Source organism: Capsicum annuum, chromosome 11 (genome assembly GCF_002878395.1).
Source record: "Capsicum annuum cultivar UCD-10X-F1 chromosome 11, UCD10Xv1.1, whole genome shotgun sequence".
NCBI classification, from domain to species: domain Eukaryota; kingdom Viridiplantae; phylum Streptophyta; class Magnoliopsida; order Solanales; family Solanaceae; genus Capsicum; species Capsicum annuum.
Window position 1 is genome coordinate 11,859,431 of NC_061121.1, and position 6,000 is coordinate 11,865,430.

Here is a 6,000-nt window from a genome sequence, read left to right on the forward strand (position 1 = left end):
TGTTTCCTAATGCAACACATTATGGACCAAATTAGTTTGGATAAAACTCATTTATTTGAATTGCATGGTGGAAGACATCGCTCATTTCGTTTTTACTTGTTCGCTATATTAAAACTAAATTTTCATTTTCATTTTCATTTTCATTTATCCACTTTAGCATATCAAGAAGAGAATGATATTTTTTTCCAAGTTTAATCATTAATAGCAATTATTCATCTCTCAACTATTTCTCATTACTTGAGATTATATACTAATTAACATGAATATTATAATGAAATAAAAATTTTAAGAGTATTTATTATTCTTAAAAAATGTGCAAAATATATTATGAACAAATAAAAGTGAACAAAAGAGTTCTATTTAACCATGCTCCATTTCTTTAAAGTAGATTTTATTCCTTTGATTAATAACTTGTCTACTGATGATAAAGTAAAAGTATACAAAATAAGTAAACTTACGAAATAATCAAATATTTTTTAAAGTGTTAATTAGTGCATGAAAATCATGACATGTTTAAAAGCGTTAGAAACACGTACGATACACACTTTTGCCTTACTTGTAATAAAAGTTTCCCCATAATACCATAATAAATCAACAAAAACAATTCATATCATGAAATTATTTATTCATCATAATACCTAGCTAGCTAGCTGCTTTTCGTTGAAGAAAAATAAATCATAGTTATGATCTAGACTTAATTTAGAAGAAATGGATATGCAAAATCAATAACTCTCAGATTGAGCCAATATATACTTTAGTTATTTTTAAAGGATGTGTTACATATTAAGTCGGTCAGTTAAAATAATTATATTCGTTAGTTCAATATACAGAAATATATGCTGCTATTTCGTATCAGAAATGTACAGTTAATATATTTCATATAATAATATACATTTGTTGGTTGTTACACTTATTTTGATGGGCGACTATACAGCATATATACTTTACTGCTTACTTTACTGCTTGTCGTGAGACATTATTTGGTTTATTAAACATTGTATATATAAGTTAGCTTTTAATATTATTTAATTAATGAATTAGGTTAAACAATCATGTTTCATATGGAGCTATAATTACTAGTTTAATTCTTAACTTAAACTGTCGTGTTTTCAGAAATTAGTGGTTATTTTATTTGCTTCATTATATGTCTTAAGTTCATATATAGAATAATATACCCGTCCAATTTACGTGTGAATTTTAAAATGGGATTACACTTACAAATATGAATAATGGTTACAAAAAGATTTCACAATCGTATTGAATTAGTTCACATGTTGTTTTAGAAGTTATAGTTTGGCCAAATTTTTAGAAAACTAAAAGTGCTGAATTTTTGCCTTAATAAACGCTTAATTCTAGAGGGTAATTGATGCGTTAGATTCAAGGGCGGCTCAACGCGAATTGTGGCCTAAAGCCAACTTTAAGAAGAGGCCTTAAATTTAATTGATAAAATTATAAATATATTTATTTGATTTCTTTTCTTTTTGTTTTATGGTGATGGTGTACATGTCATCTTGTATGTATATTGACTATTCATGTTACTACACGTTAGTGCTTATTAGTATATAGTTTTTGAACTTGATGTTAGTTTTTGAATATCTAAATTTTAAATATTGTATTAATCTAATCTTATTTAGCTTCAAAAATTAATCAAATTAACCGTCGAAATAAAAAAATTGCATAAATTGAGACGAAAGGAATATTTATTTGAATAATGTCTACTTGTTTCTACATAAACTCAATAAAATATTTAAAAGACATGCATAAATTTTATTCTTTTAACGAAATAAGGATACTAATTCTCTAATATATGATACTAATTCTCTAATATATACTATATAATATTAAATATTAGTGAGAATATGTGGCCTTTAATTTCGGGGGGCCTAAAGCCATGGCTTTAATTGCTTCCCCCTTGAGCCGGCACTGGTTAGATTGAGTTTTTATATTAGGAACAATATAAATATTTTTAGATGGTAACAGAAGTTAAAATAGTACGCTTTTATCAAAAAGCACTCTGAGATTCCTGATTAAAATTTTAAGTTTTTGAAGTTATGTTATTTGTTATTTAAGGTTGCGGTTGAATATGCATTTTACATGAAAATATTTAAAGATCAGTTTTTCAAAAATCGATCAAGTTTCATGGTCAAACAAAATTTTAAAGACAAAACTTTTAAATCTGATCCAAAATCAAGGCCAAGCGCGAGCTGTGATTATAATTTTGTCAAAAATGTTGTTGAAATAATTTAACCAAATATAAATTGCTACTCTCCATAAGTAATTTTTTCAAAAAAAAAAAATCATTTTTAATAATTCTTTTAATAAAAAACTAATCAATTCTTTTTGAAAAAAAATGGTGAAAGGCTATTCGATTAATAAGTCGGACACTTGTTCTGGTTTAGTCAAGCCTTTTTTTTTTAAATAGTCTTTGGAAATGATTTATTTCCCAAAAATGATCTTGTATGAAAAATATAGATTTTCAACTAATTATTTGTGGCTTTCCTTTAAAGCAAGGAAAACATTCTGAAAAGAAATAACGATGTTGTCAGAAATTACAGACAAAGACACGTCCTTTTTAAGCTTTCTGACGTGGATGATGACCTGGCACTTTTTAAAGACAAATCTAGAGTGCCCTTTGAACAATATGAATAGCCAAAAATTAAAAAATAAATATTAAATATAAATAAATAAAAAGAGAAGAATTAATTGAAGAAAAAGTTAAAAAGAATAAGATGGTCCATAATATAATAACGTGAAAACTTATAAGAAAAAGTTCTGCTGAAAAACACTGGCACGAGTCACGTGCATTAGTGTGGTTTTCAAGATCTACAATATTTTTAATAATAATTGTTTGTTAGAGTATAATATACGTAATAAATAAAATATTCCATCTCTTTCGTTTCAGTTATTTTGCTTACTAAAAATAACAGATTCCAAAATAATTCTCAATAATAATAATAACGTATTCAGTGTAATTCTACAAGTGAATCTGAAGAGAATTATATGCACACAAATCTTATTCTATCTTAAAAAATAAAGATGTTATTTTTGATATATCTTAACTATAAAAAAGACCGAAAAAGAAAATAAGGAGAGTAAAGTCATGGCAAAAACTAAACTTAAAAAAGTACGACCAAATATTAATTAAAGAACAATTATTACAGTAAAATAAAAAAGAATAATTGGGTAGAAAATAAAAAGTACTAACCAAAAGTGGAATAAAATGTGATGAAAAGAAAGTGGTATTGAATTTTTGAATTAAGATCAAGAATAATTTAATCAATTACCTGTTTAGTAGTTAATATTTTTTTAAATAGCATGAAAAAAAAGTATAAAATATATAGGAAGGAATTCAATTTTTCGTGTAGGATACTTTGATGATTATATGAATCGATGTTATGCATGCATGTATGAGCAATTAGAACATTCATGGAATTAGATTCTCTATACATCTATTTTAATATGTAAATAAAGATTTGAGAAGGATTAATTAAGAATAATGTGGTGTGATAGCTAAGATCTCTTTAATTTTAATTCGATGCCTATTTTATCTATATAAATTCAAATTTTCTCTTAATTAAATACATATATAGTAATTGATCCATAATGTACAATTAAAACACATATACAGAATATATGTATATATAACATAATAGCAATTTTATTTTACTTTTTTATTCGGTGTCCGATATCTCCTTTAAATCATAATTAATTCTAATTTACACCAAATAATTTCCCTTAAAAAGTAAAACGTTTGCATTCAACTTGATACTCGAAATAGTACTTAAATTTTCTTGAAAAGAAAAAGTAATTCAGTTAATAAAGTACAAATTTATACACATAGGGCTTTGACCTAGCTAGACGAATAATTTTTTTTTCATATAGAGCTAGACAAATACTTAAAAAAGCTTCTTTTTAATTAGCCTTTTTAGTCTAAAACAGACAAATTTAGGGTGGACTTATGATCTATGCATGGTTGGTCTCTTTTCTACCAATAGTGATATGGTTAAATATATAATTTGTACATTTTTTTTTTGGTTATTTTGAAAGTTATATATCATTTCTTGTTTCTTGAATATTTCTTGGTTTTGTCATGCAAATTTCTCGACATTTTCTTTATATTTTCGAGGTTAAGCTTGATATATATCATGATTCATGTCAAAAAGCCTTGTAGAATGAAATGTCACTAGATTTTGGGTTTTGTATATTTACTTCAACATATGAGTTTATAGAATAACAAGAGTTATGGTAGATTTAGTAAGTAGTGTCAGAATGTGCCTTGAATTTTCTATTTTATTTGATTTCTGTCATAATTAGAATTATTTGAAAAAAGATTTGCTTGTTGGAATAAAAGATCTCTTTTTCTTATTAGGTTTGTAGTCTTATTTTATCTCTCTCCTCAATTCATGATACAATAACATTCATAATGTAGTTGTTTAAGAGTTTTGTTTAGGGAGAGATTTTCTCAGTTTTATATTTAGGCCAATTGGTCAATCATAAATATCCTTTTTAGTTTAGTTTTGTGTTATTGAATTATCACCGTCTTGATTTGTAAATTTTATGCTTCCGCGCATGACGCCCTCTCGATTTCGAACCCAACAACTAATATTTCATCCTTAATCAGAGGGTTTCGAGTTCGAGTCGACTTGTCAAGGAGCGCTTTACTCCAATATGAGACTTTCTGATATGAATTCAAATTCAATTGATCGAGCTTCGATATGAATACCAAAAACCACTTTTGAAAACCGAAAAAAAAAATTATAATAAAAGAGCTATGCTTCCAATTGACATATATATGTTGACCAAAAAAGTCTGGCCATAAAGAGAAATATTTTCAACATTGAGACTCATAGCCTATAGGCAAGACATTATATTTAACTGAATAAATTTGTCATGCTACTTTAATTTATCTTTTTAATTATCACCTAGGCATGCCTAAAAGCAAAGGTTGATTAGGAATATCACTTGAAAGCTGTGATCTTAGTTTAAAAAATAAAAGACAAATTGTTTGCATTCACCAGAAATTAATTGAGCAGACAATTTCCTGGACTTTAGCTCTAATGTCGTTAAAATTAAATTAGGTTACATTGTAAATTAAAAACATAACTTTGCGTCTATAAATACTACTTATTTAATTTATATTTACTAAAATTGAAAAAAGTCTAAAAGTTGGAATAAAAGAAAAAAGAAAAGAGTGAAAAAATCTATTTATCTCTATGAGAATGTAATGCGCAACTTCACTGCAAAAAATAAGAATTAGCTCTGAAATTTATTGGCAAATAGTTTAGGTTTTTTTTTGGTGATATTTGTTGACTATTATTAAGGTCGACAAATTGGTGCATCAATATTTTCCATGACAAGAGATATAATCCACGAGGACATAATACATAAGCAAATATTTAAATTTGGTCTCAGCTGATAAGTAAACACTTTAATTTTGAGAGTACATATTCAGACATCTCAAACTTGCCTCGGTGTCAACTGGCAAATTAACATCTCAACTTGTTCTTACTGTGTCTCGTGGACAACCAATATTGACATGATAAATGAATTTTACAGGTTTTTAAATAATTATTTTTTAAATTGGAGTGTTTAATTAACACATGATAAGACGATTGAAGTGTCTAGCTATATATGTATGCTCAAAATTAGTTAAAGTGTTTACTTGTTAGGTGGGACGAGTTTGAATGTTTGATTATGCATGTATTATCCCACTGACAAGGTAAGGGGCACATTTTAAAGTGCCCATTATGGTATAGAATACAAATATATAAAATATATGTCAACTCTATTATTGACAATTATTCCTAGCAGGTGGAAAACAACTCTTCTCCATAATCCATATATATCCACTTTTATAATTTTCTTCCATTATATTGAGGAGAATAATTCAAATACCAAAGGTGAATGGAAGGCAAAGTATCATGTTTCTTGTGGGACTTTTTTGTGTGTGTTTATATATATATATATATATATATATATATATATATATATATATAATGG